Consider the following 16,146-nt stretch of genomic DNA (forward strand, 5'->3'; position numbering starts at 1 on the left):
GAAGAACTGGCTCTAGACATGGGAGAGTCAGGTAGGAAGTTTCACATTTGTTTGATTTGATTTGAATCTAACATACATTATTTTTCTGATTGTTGAAGACATGCATACATAGTAAAGAAAATTTATACATAAATAAAAACTATGTAAAAATGAAAATTCTTCATAATTCCAATAGTGACAAATAACACAGTTAATGGTAGTTTTAATTGTTTGTTACTTACCTGTCTAGCTATCTAACATTTCTCCAAGTATTCTGATTACACTAACTTTATAGTTTTGAAAGAATTTATTTTCACTTTCCAATATTTAAACATTTACTTTTATTTATAAATACTGCATCATACTTTCTTATCTATGTATTATATCTCTCATACATGTACAGCATTATATAACTATGACCTTATTTTTGAACAAAATGTTAATTTCTAATACATTGTTTAAAATAACTGCAATATAATGTAATACATGGATAAATACATAAATCTGCTTTAACTGGGTTATTTATTTAGCATGTATTCACTGGAGAAGAGTATATGATTGAAAGATTAATAAGACTTTCAATTTTTCTCATACTTATTAGAATTTACCATTCAAAAATCTATATACTAATTATGTTCTCATTAAAATTAGATAATAGAATTGTGCCTTTGCATTCCTTTTTCCAATCTGGGGACTGTTGTGGGGTGGGGGGGTGGCGGAGGGATAGCGTTAGGAGATATACCTAATGCTAAATGACGAGTTAATGGGTGCAGCACACCAACATGGCACATGTATACACATGTAACAAACCTGCACCTTGTGCACATGCACCCTAATACTTAAAGTATAATAATAATAAAATAAAAAAAGAAAATATTGTATATCATTTCTGTATTTACCTAATGCTTGAAAAAAATCGAATATTTTTCTTTTCTAAAGATATATATATTTATATATCCAAAAGGACCATTACAATTTCAACAAATTATGCATGCATTATATTTTAAAACTTGTAGAATACTATAAGCTTATATTGGTCTGGTAAGTCTACAAACATGTTAATACATTAAGAATCCTAAAAATTTAAAGTACTTGACAGACCATATGTAGTTTTATAATGCTACTGTATTTCGTTTAGGGATTGTTCAAAATTATTTTGACACTCACTCTAAGTCACTTTATCTCTAAGTTTTATGAATGAGACTGAAGCAAACACCAAAAAACAAATAAATAAACACAAAAGGTGATCATAAAAAGAAAACTCCTAGGCTAAGGAATCTTCATCAGCCATAAATCCTATCAAAATACGTTTAAATTTAACGGGAAGAATATATCAGATGCCTGATTGACATATCTGCCAAATATCAATTTGTGTGTTCCTTTTACATGCCTAATACTAAAGCAGATCAAAAAATGCCGTCAAATAACACTAATGCTGTTAAAGCTGGTTTTAAAGATGGCTTTAAATCTCATTAGCAGCTACTGACAAGAGGGGCACTGAACCACATTAATTGTAGATGCAATGTGTGAGACAAAAGGTCAGGCATGTAGAGGGAAGTCCACAGTCTGATTTAAAGATGAAACAGTAGCAGGCTGCTAACTTTTGCTATTCCTTTTCTTCAGAAACTTTGTTCTCTAAGATAAGCAGAATTAAATACAATATTTAAACAAACTTATTTTTTAAATGATTAAGTATCTAGATTACTGAGCTGAATTTATATTTATAAAAAGAAATGTTGGCAGTAGTGGTTGTGGTGATGATGATGATGTGTGTGTGTGTGTGTGAAAAAGAGCAAATATATTTTTTTGTGTGTATGTATTGTTATCTCTATATAAAATCTGGCTTTATGGTTATTATACTGTATAATTTTTATCTAGTCTATGCAATTAAGTTATTTTAAAAACCTTCTGTTTCATACATAAAGCTAAAATGTTAGCTATTTAATAGACCATGTTAGAATGTGAAATTTCCCTTCTTTTACCATAATGCTTTTCAATTGCCTGTCTGAAAAGATAATGAAAAAAAATAAAAGAAACCAAGAGAAAAGGTTAGTACTTTTGATTCAAATGGTCTTAAGAGTGGGTACTTCTAAATTTAACTGAGCGATAAAATAACAAGTATATGTGAGAGATAGAAAACACAGTAATTGATTTTAAAATGACAACTGCTTTATGTGAAGTTTGAACGTTTAGAAATGCTAATATTTCCAGTATAAAACTCCTTAAACACTCTAAATGGTAACCAAAGGAAGTAAAATATCATTAAACAATTTAAAGCTTTTAAAATGAAAAAAGACAATGTTTATTTTATAATTCTGTTGTATTTATTTCAATGGCTTTTTAAAAATAATTGATTTTTACAGGTATATCTTGGTAATAACTGTAAGGTTACAGGAACATAGTACTTGATTTCTTTCTTCTTTCAACAGTGTCCTATCATGATTTAGTTGTGGTCCATTCATAGATTCTTAAATACATTTAGACATTTTGATCTAGTTTTAGTTATACATTTTGCTAGAAATTGGCTTATTTAAAAATAATATTGTGTTGCATTTATATCCAAATATCTTAATATACTTTCAGGAGCTTTAATTGGAGTTTACATTTATATATATATATACACACACACACACAGACACACACACACACATATATATGATAAAACAGAATGAGTCTGTAATGTAAAAGCAGTTTAAGTTTGTAGTGATACAGTAATTGAGGTAACTAATTTTCAGGAAAAAGTACTTGGAGTTAACTAAATAAAAAAGATGTTGAATCTGCTATACTAAAACTACAAATATTGCTGAAAAATTATTGAAGAATTAAGTGGAGAAATATACCATATTTAATGATTTGGAAGCTCAATGCTTTTTAAGACATCAATTTTCCCACATTATCTATAGATTCAATGAAATTACAATAAATTTTGGGTAGGTATCTATTTAATGTAGTAACTGAAAAGCTAATTATAAATTTGGACACATAGAGTGGAACAACACACACTGGGCCATTTCAGAGGATGAAAGGCGGGAGGAGGAAGAGGATAAGGAAAAATAAGTAATGAGTACTAGGCTTAGTACTTAGTTGATGAAATTATCTGTACAACAAACCTCTATGACACAAGTTTACCTAAGTAACAAGCCTGAGCTTGTACTCCTAAACTTAAAAGTTAAATAAATAAACACATAATTCTTATAAAAGTATAAATAATCTAGGTTAGAGAAAGAAATTATAAAGAATAAAGTTTATATAATTAATGCCTTTTAATTTCAAGAGCTATTACAATGCTACATTAATCAAGACAACATGTTATTGGCAAAAAGACTGACATATAGGTCAGTGGAACAAAATAGAAAGTATAGAAACATACCAATTACATATTTTCAGATGATTTTTAATAAAAGTACTAAAGAAATTCAATTGGAAAAGGGAAGCCTTTTTAAGAAATGATGCTGGAACAACCAGATATCTGCTGTATAAAAAGGAGACACATTAACCCATCCTTCACATCCTTACTCAAAAAATAAATCTCTAAGTGCCCCAAAGATTTAAAATTAAAATCTAAAACCATACAATTTATAAAAGAAAGCAGAGGAGAAAATCTCTGTAACTTTGGCTTTCTCTCTCAACAACAAAAATTATGGCTTCAAAATGATCATTAACATCAAATCAATTACTAGCCATTCCATAATGCAGTAGAATGGCTCAATGGCATGGGAAAATAGGTGGTCAAATGTGACTGATGTTATGTTTATTTTTCCCCTTTGTGAAACACAGAATTCTAACAAATAGACCTGGTTTATTTTAATGTCTTATTTATCTTAAATACGTAGGTCTTATTTATTTTAAATAAATAGGCCTTATTTATTTTAATATCTGATGTTAAATATACTCTATCTGAGTTTTACCATTAGTTATGCAATGTTGCATATGCATAAACTTGTTAAAGATTTGAGCTAACTGTACTAAGTTGTTACCTTAAGTGTCAGTCTCCTCTTCATTGAAGTTAGATACCACCTTTTACACAAGGTGCCTGGGACAGTAATTAATACATTATACATGTATTTAATATATATAATATATTACATATATTATACATGTTCAATAAGTATTTTATTACAAAAATATAATATTTTGTAAATTATTTATATCTTTGTGATTTTTCATTTTTTTACTGTCTATTCTTAGATTTAAAATGTGTTTATTCTTATTTACTCCATTTTCTTTTTTTTAACTTTTTTGCCACTAATATTTTTACTTTTTTTTTTTTTTTTGAGACGGAGTCTCGCTCTGTATTTTTACTTTTTAAAATAGCTAGATATCTAAATCTAGATATCTCATTTGGAAAATCTAAAATATCTAGTTAATCTATCTTTCAGTAAATGGATATTTGAATAACATAGATTTAAAAAATTGCCTATTTCCAGTGAATATAGAGAGGTTGGTCTTTAATGTGAATAAATAAATGCATTTCAAACCAAAAAAGAAAAAAAAAGGTTCTTTGGTATTGTAAGCTTTGACTGAAATAGGTAGTTTAAAAAAAAAAGACAAACGAGAAAGAAGTAAATAGAATAAATGTGAACATGTATTCAGGTTTTTAAGAAACTCAGTCGTTTTTATTCTCTCTTTTGGCAGTTCCAGTAGGATTATTTAGGTTTGAGTTATGTGTATAATCTAATAAAATAATAAGAGATAAACACATTTCACTCTTGGTATTTCAAGAAGAGGACTATATTAATAAATTATCATAGGATCTCTGGCTTTTCTCTTACACTTTACCTTTCCTTATCAGTGGGGGAGCAAGTTATCCTATACAAGCTTTGTTAGTAATAAAGATGATATTTATGTTCTTCATTTATTCTACTTGAATGAGTTGGTTCAGAACTTAAGTAGGGAAATGTGCTGTTACATTGAACATATTCATACTGTAACACGTGCAGGAAGATGGTAAGGCTCCAGCTACACAGAATAATTTTAGAGCTAGTAGGAATGAGAATCAATGTTTATATCAATCATTATTTCACAAACAAGGAATGTACTGTCTAAACAGGTTAATTAACCTTTTTAGGGCTTACAGTTAATTTATGGTAGAAGTATGCACTAAAACTCCAATTTGTTGGCCATCAAGGTCATGTGTGTTAAAGACTCCTTCCAACTGGCTGTATTTGAATATTCATGATGAACAAAGCCAGAGAACCTCAATTTTATACGTAGTTCCTTCTCTTATTACTTGTTATACTATCCAGTTTTCTTTTCTGCAAAATGTAAAAAGCATTCTGAAATAGAATGGTATGTATATGTGAACAATCATCTGTAAACTGAACTGTTGAATAAATATCCAAGCTCATTATATTATCACACTATAACTCTTCTTCTAATCTGCATCATAAAGAGTAAAATATGAACTCTTAGTGGGTAAATATTTTAAAATATTAGTAGCATTTAGCAACGTCAAGATAATAAAATGTAACCAGACAGTTCATTTTAACTACGTAAGAGTTTAAAATACATTCATTTGAAAGGTATAAAAGTTATGATAAACTTTATAATGTGAAATTAATATTGTTATATAAGACGAATCTAAAGCTTTACCAATATGCCATGTAGATGTTTTCCTAGCTAAACAAATAAGCAAAAAAAATCCTTATTCACACTGCCATTCATTTTAGATGCTGTTTATCTTTTCTGTCCCTTTTTTCACCTTCTAAACAAATTTCATTTGCATTAATTCAGCATTACCTTCCATTTAGTTACTATATTTGACAGTTAATTTAGTAACAAACACAAATCACAAAAAAAAATTCTCTTTAAGTAAAAATAATGTCTTTAAAATAATTTGTTGCATTCTCAATTAAATAGTTTGAGAAAATAGGCAGTTTCAAATGAAGAATTGTTATTTATTCACTCTTCTTTTTTTTTAATTTCAGTTTTTATTCTAGATTCAGGGAATAGATGGCAGGTTTGTTATATGGGTATATTGTGTGATACTGAGGTTTGAGGTAAAATGGTTGATACACCCTTCTTTCTACCTATCAGTGTTACCTATGGGATGATTGTACTGATGGTGTCTCTGCATGCATGATTATATTCCTAACCCAAACTTTACTTTATAACCTCATATCAAAGTAAAATAATTTTATATAAAGGAAAGAAAAAAGTCTGGATATATTAACTTTAAGTGAGTCTTTTCTTACAAAGTGACATTCTACTAAGAAATACTTTTCTAAAATCTAAACAGCAAGTTATTATATTTATTTTGTAAACTATTCGATCTAATTTTGATAATTCATTGTAATTTTTAGAGCATTCTCATCAATATTCTTTATTTAAAATTAGACCCCAAAGTAATGCATAGTAATTATTTCTAAGATGCTGAAAATTGACAAACAACATTCAAACCTGGGTTCAAGCCCATCAAGTAAGTCATATCAAATTTAAATTGCTATTGAATATTAATTTTGTAATCACTCAAGTTAACTGTAATTATTTCAAATGGGGCCAATAATTTTTCGTTAATTTTTATTTATTCAATTTTAACGAATATTTATTGAATGCTTACTATGTTAGAAATTTACCTCTCCTGAAAATGACGATATCATAGTCTCACTGATGCCATCACTATTCTTGAACCATATGCAAAGAATCAGGAAAATTGCTACTTTAGGTTAATCAACATATCAAAACTGTATATAATATTGGGGCATACACTGAGATTCTTAAAATACTAATACCTGAGTTGATTTCTGTTTTTGCCATTTGTTGTCTCAACTTATTTATTCTTTGTGCTATCCTAGAGGGCCAGAAATGGCCGTTACATAGAGTCAGTTCATAGAGTTCTTCACACAACTCTTGTGGAACTCACTCTGTATTTCTTCTCTTTTTCTTGTGGCATGAAATGAGGTCAGAGGGGCAGTAAGGGCCAGAACAAGTTGAGCTTTCTAGGCCATCGTATATATGTCTCTGGATTGAAATTGAAATTAAAAGGAAATGGCAGCTGGGCAAGGTGGCTCACGCCTGTAATCCCAGCACTTTGGGAGGCCGAGGTGGGCAGATTACGAGGTCAGGAGTTCGAGACAAGCCTGGCCAACACAGTGAAACCTGTCTCTACTACAAATACAAAAATAAGCCTGGCCAACACAGTGAAACCTGTCTCTACTACAAATACAAAAATTAGCCTGGCATGGTGTCGCACCCCTGCAGTCCCAGCTACTCGGGAGGCTGAGGCAAGAGAATTGCTTGGGTGGAGTTTGCAGTGAGCCGAGATTATGCCACTGCACTCCAGCCTAGGTGACAGAATGAGAGTCCATCTCAAAAAATAAAAAAAGGAAAACAGACTGCAGGAAAGAACAAGGTACCTGAGGCATCTCATCAGCAGTCTAATGAGAAAAGTGACTTAGTAGCAGTTCTAAAACAGCCTACACAGCTACTTCTGGAATTTGCTGCCAGAAAAATATTATTGTATCCTGAATTCAAGTTCTGTGATTGCCACGTAAGCAGAGCAATAGAAGCAGAATACCAAGTACAAAACAGTCCATCAAATGTTTCCTCTTTTATGCTTCGCTAGCACCCACCCACTTTGTTTATGTTTTTATACTATCCGTCTTATATACACCCTCAGGCAAATGTGCACATATCCCAGAATAGTAATACACAAAGTGCTACAGTACACATAATTATTCCATCACAGCTTAAGTTGATATTTTTAGAGTGTAGAAAAGAATGTGAAAGATTCCTCTCTTGCAGATGAAATGTTCTTTGGTATTCAGTCTTGAAAGATTATTAGCGCTAATAAAAATTTTATAACTAGGGAAACTTCTATAAACTATCCCATCTATATAGCATTTGGCAGATATATAGAAGAATAAATTTTAGAAATTCCAGGAGAAGAAGAGAACTTAAAAACATTACAGTGTACCACACTGATGTCAAGATGCTTAACTTGGAGGCAACATCCAAACATGCACCATCACCTTGGAATTATTCAGTGAAATTTGTGATTTTGTGGAGGACAGGACAAGTAACATTCTTAGAAAAGCAATGTGAGGTTCAAGAACCCCTAGCTTCAGAACCTCTGAGGCAGGAAAAGAGAAATGTTTGATTCAAACATATTTCTCTCCTCCTATTTCTTCCCTCCCTTTACAAACAGAATATGAACAGATTAAACATGAAAATAGCAATTGAAGAGAAAAATGTCTATTGTTGAATAAGTTGACATGAGCTTCAACAATGAACAAATATTCACTGAGCCTCTTTTCTATTTCAAGGCACTGCACTAGGCACCAGGGATACATGAAAAAAAAAATGATACAGTTCCTGCTCTGATAGATTTTCTAGAGTGCAGACAAATAAGATGTTTGGATAATATTCTGTAATAAATGCTAGCTTGATTTTCAGAGAATTTGAGGAGCACTTAGTCTCACATGGACTTTAGAGGAAACAGGAGATGGAGGGATCGACTATTTACCCTTCCTTGGCCCAGTCTTCTTCTATAAGTGCAGCCTATTCCTGAATTTTGGTCTACCTTGAATCTTTTGCCACACAGATATCAGATATTCGTATGCAAACATAAATACATTTCAGCATGTGATAGCTTTAATTAGAATATATAAGAAGGGCTAGATCTCATTTGCCTTATTTCTCTCCCTCATTCTGCCCTATACATAATATCAGAGGTCCTTAGAAGATGATATCTATTTCTCAGAACCCCATTTCTGTGCATCCTGTCCCTGTCTTTTCCCCTGCATTTTAAACTCTTCTGTAGCCTTTTCTTACTATGTACACATAATTTATTTTAATACGTGTTCTGCGTAATCTCATCTAACATGATTTACTGTGTGTTTTCTATGTGCCAGTAATTTCTTTTTTTAACTTTTATTTTAGGTTCAGAGGTACATCTGCAAGTTTGTAATATAGGTAAACTTGCATGGTGGAAATTTGGTGTGCAGATTACTTCATCATTCAGGTAACAAGCCAAGCACCCAATAGTTGTTTTTTGTTTGTTTGTTTCTTGTTTTTTCTCTGTTTCCTCCCATACTCCACCCTTAAGTAGGCCCCAGTGTCTGTTGTTCCCCTCTTGTATCCATGTGTTCTTATCATTTTGTTCTCACTTATAGGTGAGAACACGCAGTATTTGATTTTCTATTCCTGTGTTAGTTTGCTAAAGATGATGGCCTCCAGCTCCATCCATGTTCCTGCAAAAGGCATGATCTAGCCCTTTTATATGGCTGCATAGTATTCCATGGTGTATATATACCAAATTTTCTTTATCCAGTCTGTCATTGATGGGTATTTAGGCTGATTCTGGATCTTTATTATTGAGACTAGTGCTGCATTGAAATTGCACATGCATGTATCTTTATGGAGAACAATTCATATTCTTTTGGGTATATAGCCAGCAACAGGATTGCTGGGTTGAATGGTAGTTCTGCTTTTACCTCCTTGGGGAATCACCACACTGCTTTTCATAGTGGCTTAACTAATTTACACTCCCACCAACCATGTATAAGTGTTCCTTTTTCTCCACAATTTCACAAGCATCTTTTATTATTTTCGCTTTTTAATAATAGCCATTCTGACTGGTGTGAGATGGTATCTCAGTATGGTTTTGATTTGCATTTCTCTAATAATCAGTGATATTGGGTTTTTTCATATGATTATTGGCTGCATGTATGTCTTCTTTTGAAAAGTATCTGTTCACGTCTTTTGCCCATGTTTTATGGGGTTCTTTGTCTTTTTGCTTGTTAGTATGTTTAAGTTCCTTAGAGATGTTGGATATTAGATCTCTTCCAGATGCATAGTTTGCAAATATTTTCTCCATTTTTTTTGGTTGTCTGTTTACTCTGTTGCTAGTTTCTTTTGCTGTGCAGAAGCTCTTAAGTTTAATTGGATTCCATTTGTCAGTGTTTGCTTTTGTTGGGATTGCTTTTAGTTCTTAATAATGAAATCTTCACCTACTCGATGTCTAGAATGGTATTGAACATGTTGTTTTCAGGGTTTTGGGTTTTACCTTTAAGTCTTTAATCCATCTTGAGTTGATTTTTTAATAAGGTGTAAGGAAGGGATTCGGTTTTAGTCCTTTGCATATTTGGCTAGCCAGTTATTCCAGCACCATTTATTGAATAGGGAATTTTTTTCCTATTGCTTGTTTTGTCAGTTTTCTCAAAGATCAGATACATATAGGTGTATGGCCTTATTTCTGGTTTCTCTATTCTGTTACCTTGGTCTATGTGTCTGTTTTTGTAACAGTAACATGCTGTTTTGGTTATTGTAGCCCTGTAGTATAGTTTGAAATGGGGTAACATGACACTTACAGCTTTGTTCTTTTTGCTTAGGATCACACTGGCAATTTGGGCTCCCTTTTGGTTCCATATGAATTTTCAAAAAGATTTTTCTAGCTCTGTGAAAAATGTCATTGGCAGTTTTGTAGGGATAGCATTGAATCTGTAAATTGGTTTGGGCAATATGACAATTTTAATCATATTGATTCTTCCATGAGACAGAATGATTTCCATTTGTTTATGTTATGTCTGGAGCATTTTATAATTCTCATTGTAGAGAATTTTACCTCCTTGGATAGCTGTATTTCTAGGTATTTTATTCTTTTTGTGTAGTTGTGAATGGGATTGTGTTCCTGATTTGGCTCTCAACATGGATATTGTTGCTGAATAAGAATACTAGCCATTTTCGTACATTGATTTTGTATTCTGAAATGTTACTGAAGTTTTTATCAGCAGAAGTAGTTTTTTATGGGTGGGAACTATTGGATTTTCTATTATACATATAGAATCATGTCATCTCCAAACAAGAATAAATGGACTTCCTCTCTTCATATTTGGATGTCCTTTATTTCTTTCTGTTTTGTGATTGCCCTGGCCAGGACTTCCAGTACTATATTGGAATATGTAGGAGTGGTGAGAAAGGGCATCTTTTTCTTGTGCTGCTTTCAAGGGGAATGCTTTGAGCTTTTTCCCATTAAGTATGATGTTGGCTGTGCATTTATCATAGATGGCTCTTATTTTTAGGTATGTTCCTTCAATACCTAGTTTATTGAGAGTTTTCATATGAATGAATTTTGAACTTTTGAAAAGTTTTTCTGCATCTATTGACATTATCATGTAGTTAGTTCTTTAGTTATGTTTATGTGATGAATCAAATTTATTGATTGACATATGTTGAACCAACTTTGCATCTCAGGGATAGAACTTACTTGATCATGTTGGAATAGCTTCTTGATGTGATGCTGGATTCAGTTTGCAAGTATTTTGTTGAGAATTTTTGCATCAATGTTCATCAAAAATATTGGCCTGAAGTTTTCTTTTTTTGTTGTGTCTCTGCCGGGTTTGGGTATGAGGATGATGCTGGTCTCCGATAATGAGTTGGAGATAAGTCTCTCCTTCTCAATTTTTTGGAATAGTTTCATGAGTATTTGTACCAGCTTTTCTTCGTACATCTGGTAGAATTTGACTGTGAATCCACCTAGACTTGGGATTTTTGTGTCTGGCAGGCAATTTACTACTTAGTCAACTTCAGATTCCAGGAATTTATTCATCTCTTCTAGGTTTTCTAGTTTGTTTGTACAGAGGTGTTCATAGTAGTCTCTGATGGCTATTTGTATTCCTCAGTGGACTCAATGGTAACATTCCCTATGTCATTTCTAATTGTATTTATTTGGGTTTTCTCTCTTTTCTTCTTTATGAATCTAGCTAGCAGCCTATCTATCTTACTATTTTTTTCAAAAAAACAACTCTTGGATTTGTTGATCATTTGAATGATTATTTTTGAATCTCAATCTCCTTCAACTCAGCTCTGATTTTGGTTATTTCTTGTATTCTGCTAGATTTGAGGTTGTTTTGCTTCTCTAATTCTTTAGGTTGTGATGTTGGGTCATTAATTTGAGATCTTTCTAACTTTTTGATGTGTGCTTTTAGTGCTATAAATTTTCCTCTCGATATTGCCTTAGCTGTGTCTCATGCATTTTGGTATGTTGTATCTTTGTTCTCATTAGTTTCAAATAACTTCTTTACTTCTGTGTTAATTTCATTATTTACTCAAAAATAATTCAGGAGTATGTTGTTTCATTTTCATGTAATTGTACAGTTTTGAGTGACGATTTTAGTCGTGATTTTTTACTGCGTTTTAGACTGAGAATGTGTTGTTATGATTTTGGTTCTTTTGATTTTGCCGAGGGTTGTTTTATTTCCAACTCTGTGATCAATATTAGAGTATGTGTCATTTGTACACTAGAAATTTCTAAGGACTTTATATCCATTATTTTTTCCTGTAGTCTATCCCTAACAAAAAGTACAGCATCTAACATATAGGCCTAATAAATGCTTCTTGAATACTGTTATGAAACCATCCCAATTTGCAGTTGTAAAATTGCCTTAGTGACTAAGTAACATGACTGTGTTCCAGAACTATAGCTCTCAGCTCCCTTTTCCAAGATAGTATCTAAGCTTCACTCCCTGTCTCAGCTTTGTCAACTACTCTTGGGCTGTTCTTTTGCTGATTCTTGTATTTAAGTTCACACCATAACAACATATTATTCTTTTTTCCCCATGATTTTACTATTATAACTATCAGAAATGTAATCATTTTTCTTAACGAAGCTATGTCTTGTTTCTTATAAACCAGGATGTTGTTTTAAAATATTATCTGATAAATTTTCCTTCTCAACAGTTCTAGCAGCAGTTTCACCATTTAACTACACCAATATATCCAGTTGCAAACATACAATTTTGTTTTGCAAATGATGACATATAAATTAGAACTTAATTTTAAAAAAGACTCACAGTCATTGCCCTAAAGAAGAGAGTAAAATGAAGACTTTGGGTGAAACAAAACTTAAACTTTTGGCTTTGTTTTTAAAAAAAATCAAATATGAGACCTGATTAAATGACGCTAAAAGAATAAACTATAATAAATGATAAGCATCAGTATCACTCATATATAAATTATCTTCAATTACATTTCTTTATTATAATTATTCACTATTTAAAAATTTTTAGTTATTATTAAAACTACTACTTATTTAGACTTATATCATTTGAGCTCTTTAAGGATGTGTGTATATACATATTTTATTCACAGCATTTTTATAGACTGTGGCAGCATAATTATTGATGAAAAATAAAATTTCATTAAAGGGAAAAATAAATGTACCATAAGATTCTGAAGAAAGCTCAATTGTTTATGTATTTGATAGTTTCATTGGTATAAATTATAACAGATAACTTTACCACCCCAGTCAGACATTTTGTTTTAATTTTATTGACTTATATAATTCAAGGGTTATATATCTCTCAAGTACACAACAAGTCCTAAAACTTAGTAAAATTCTTGTTTCTAAGCCTTATCATCCAAATTCAATATCAGCAAGGCTGCTTGGGGGCTTAGAAATCTGATTATTAAACAGTCACAAGACAGAGGTGATGCTGATGTATGTAATCCAAGGATCACACCTTTGAAATATAGAATAGTCAGTAGGGCCTGTGACAAGGAAAGAGAAGGAGAATTTTCTAATGACGACAGGACCAGTAAAATTAAAGTACAACAAAGTACAATGTAAAATGTACTTTAACTACACTGGTCCTGTCATCATGAGAAAATTCTTTTTTCCTGAGTGTATTCTTCTTGCTTATAATATGAAAGAATAAATCAAATATGAATTTTCAACACAAAATAAATTCTAATTAAGCTTTCAGTTTTTAACCTAATCTATGGCATAACATTGTCCATTAAACACAAAATTAACATACAATCTTTTCCTCTTCCTGATCTTTTTTATTATAAAGAATGTGATTTCAAGTTGTATTTTGTCTACAAGAAATATGTCCCTGGATTTCCTAGAGTTGAATGTAAAACTATGAGGACTATGCATTTGTAGTCTTGTGATTTGGGGAGATTAAAAGTAATGATAAGACCTTTTGGAATTATTAAAATAGAAACACTTATTTCAAAAGTTCTAATTTATAGTATGCTACAGAAAAAAAAGATTTCTGATTAGCCCAGATTCCGTTTAGCTAAAATTAGATACTTTTTTTTATCAGGAAGAAGAAAAAAATATAAAAGAAAAAAATAAGCCTAAGCTAAAAAAGGAAGTCTATCTAGCTTCCTAGATTTATCCAGGAATAAATCCAGGGTAGTGTTCATTGAAGCCCAACTCCTACAACTACATCTGCAGAATGACTGTGATGGCATGTATAAAATGACAATCCAGAGATATTTTATAAGCTTTTATCAAAGACAGCTTGACTTTTACCACGATACTTCATAAGGATACTAATGCTTATAAAAAAATCCATATTATAAAGTCAAAAACAAAAGATAGTCATGTCAACTTTTACTTTAGCAGAAAAAAAACATTGGTTAACAAGAACTCTGGTAGTTTTATTGCTACTCCTAATAACATTTAACCTTTATTTTGTGTTCCACAATGCCTAAATGTACTTACAGTATGTTGGTATTATTATTAGAAAATATATCCATCAGTATGACAGAAAAAGTGTGATTACCTACTTGCAAATTCCTCAGAATGAATAGGTATCAGGTCTATCACTGCAATTCAGGACTTCTTTCACTAAACCATGCTCCCAGGTTCAGAGTTAAAAAGGAATTTTTATCACCTTGTCTAATGTAGCTGTCTGTTAATTACAATTATCCCAAGAATGTTCACTTCTTTTATGTTATGTATCATTATCTGTAATATTGTTCCTCATGTATAACTAAAAGATGTATTCCATAAAAGTGGTACCATGCCCACTCTGTTCTCTGCTGTATTATCTTAAAGTATGAATGGGATAGAGTACACACTCGTTATATCTGTTTAATGATTAAATAGCAAAGGAAAAGTCAGTTGTTCTTTTCTCTCTCTTTTTCTTTCTTTGTCTCTCTCTTTCTTTCTCTCCTCTTTTCTCTCTTTTTCTTTATCTCTCTTTCTTCTCTTTTTTAAATGAACAACTTAGCTTATTTCTATTCACAACCTAATTTGGCTTCTACAAAACAGGTACGTGAAGATACATTAATTATAAGTATAGTAGAAGATATTCTTCTTTTTTTTTTTGACGGAGTCTTGCTCTGTCACCAAGTTGGAGTGCAGTGGCACGATCCTGGCTCACTGCAACCTCTGCCTCCCGGGTTCAAGCGATTCTCCTGCCTCAGCCTCCCGAGTAGCTGGGACTACAGGCGCCACTATGCCCAGCTAATTTTTGTATTTTTAATAGAAACGGGGTTTCACCATGTTGGCCGGGATGGTCTTGATCTCTTGACCTTGTGATCCACCTGTTGGCCTCCCAAAGTGCTGGGATTACAGGCGTGAGTCACCATGCCCAGCCAGAAGATATCCTATGAATATATCTGTTTACAGTTTTCAGGAATTGCAAAGTCTGAGATTTTATTCTGCTTGCAAGCTCACAATTTAGCCAGCCACTGTTTCATAGATGTGGACAGAAGCTGCAACTCCTGGGCCCAGGACAAAAGACTCATGGTATAACGGATGGATAAGCTTCAAGTTCATATCAGTTCTCCTTGTCCCCCACAAGTTATGTTCAGATATATATGAATAAATACTCTTAGTAATACAGACCTCCAAAGTCAATATTGATAAAATGCTTTTTAGATGGAAAATTGTTGACTGTCACTGCACTAATGGTAATAATGTGCCTTACCCTTGTGGTGACGATCTAAACAAACACATGGAAAGAGAGACCAACTTCAAACAAACTTCTTTTGATTAGAATATATCAAAACAGGACTGTAATCAGGGAATATGCTGATCACCTGTGAATGGAAATCATTATTTAAAATGTTGGTCATATAGATGCAATAGTGCAAAAAAAAGGAAAATTTTCAGTATCATATTTGTTATACAAACTTAACAGTTGGATTAAAATGAAAGGACAGTTATTAAAAGTAAGGGATCAGCTTATTTGTTTTTATTCAAAATTGATGAGTAGGGACATTGCATGCTAGTTCTCCTCAGAAGAAAGATCAAAGCTACCAGTGAATGGTCAGGATTTGAATGAGAAATGGAGAGAAGACAGCCAGGAACTCTCAGAGAGCTTATGGGAAGAGGCTAGGGAGCAAAGAAAGAAAGCAGCAAAAGTCTGGCTGAGACTAACTCCAGAGGAATTCATAGCTCAGTGGAAAGGATAGGTGGGAGTACTTCTT

The 16,146-nt window shown here is 32.1% G+C and overlaps 1 long non-coding RNA gene across 1 annotated transcript; it reads left to right on the forward strand.

Moving 5' to 3' along the window:
• Window positions 1-12: 12 nt before the first annotated feature.
• On the forward strand, window positions 13-15,445 carry LOC129463938 (uncharacterized). Its single transcript, XR_008651354.1, has 3 exons — window positions 13-31; window positions 8,860-8,941; window positions 15,344-15,445. It is a non-coding gene; the product is annotated as an uncharacterized lncRNA (long non-coding RNA).
• Window positions 15,446-16,146: the final 701 nt, after the last annotated feature.

The sequence above is a fragment of the Symphalangus syndactylus genome, chromosome 15 (genome assembly GCF_028878055.3).
Source record: "Symphalangus syndactylus isolate Jambi chromosome 15, NHGRI_mSymSyn1-v2.1_pri, whole genome shotgun sequence".
Taxonomy (NCBI): domain Eukaryota; kingdom Metazoa; phylum Chordata; class Mammalia; order Primates; family Hylobatidae; genus Symphalangus; species Symphalangus syndactylus.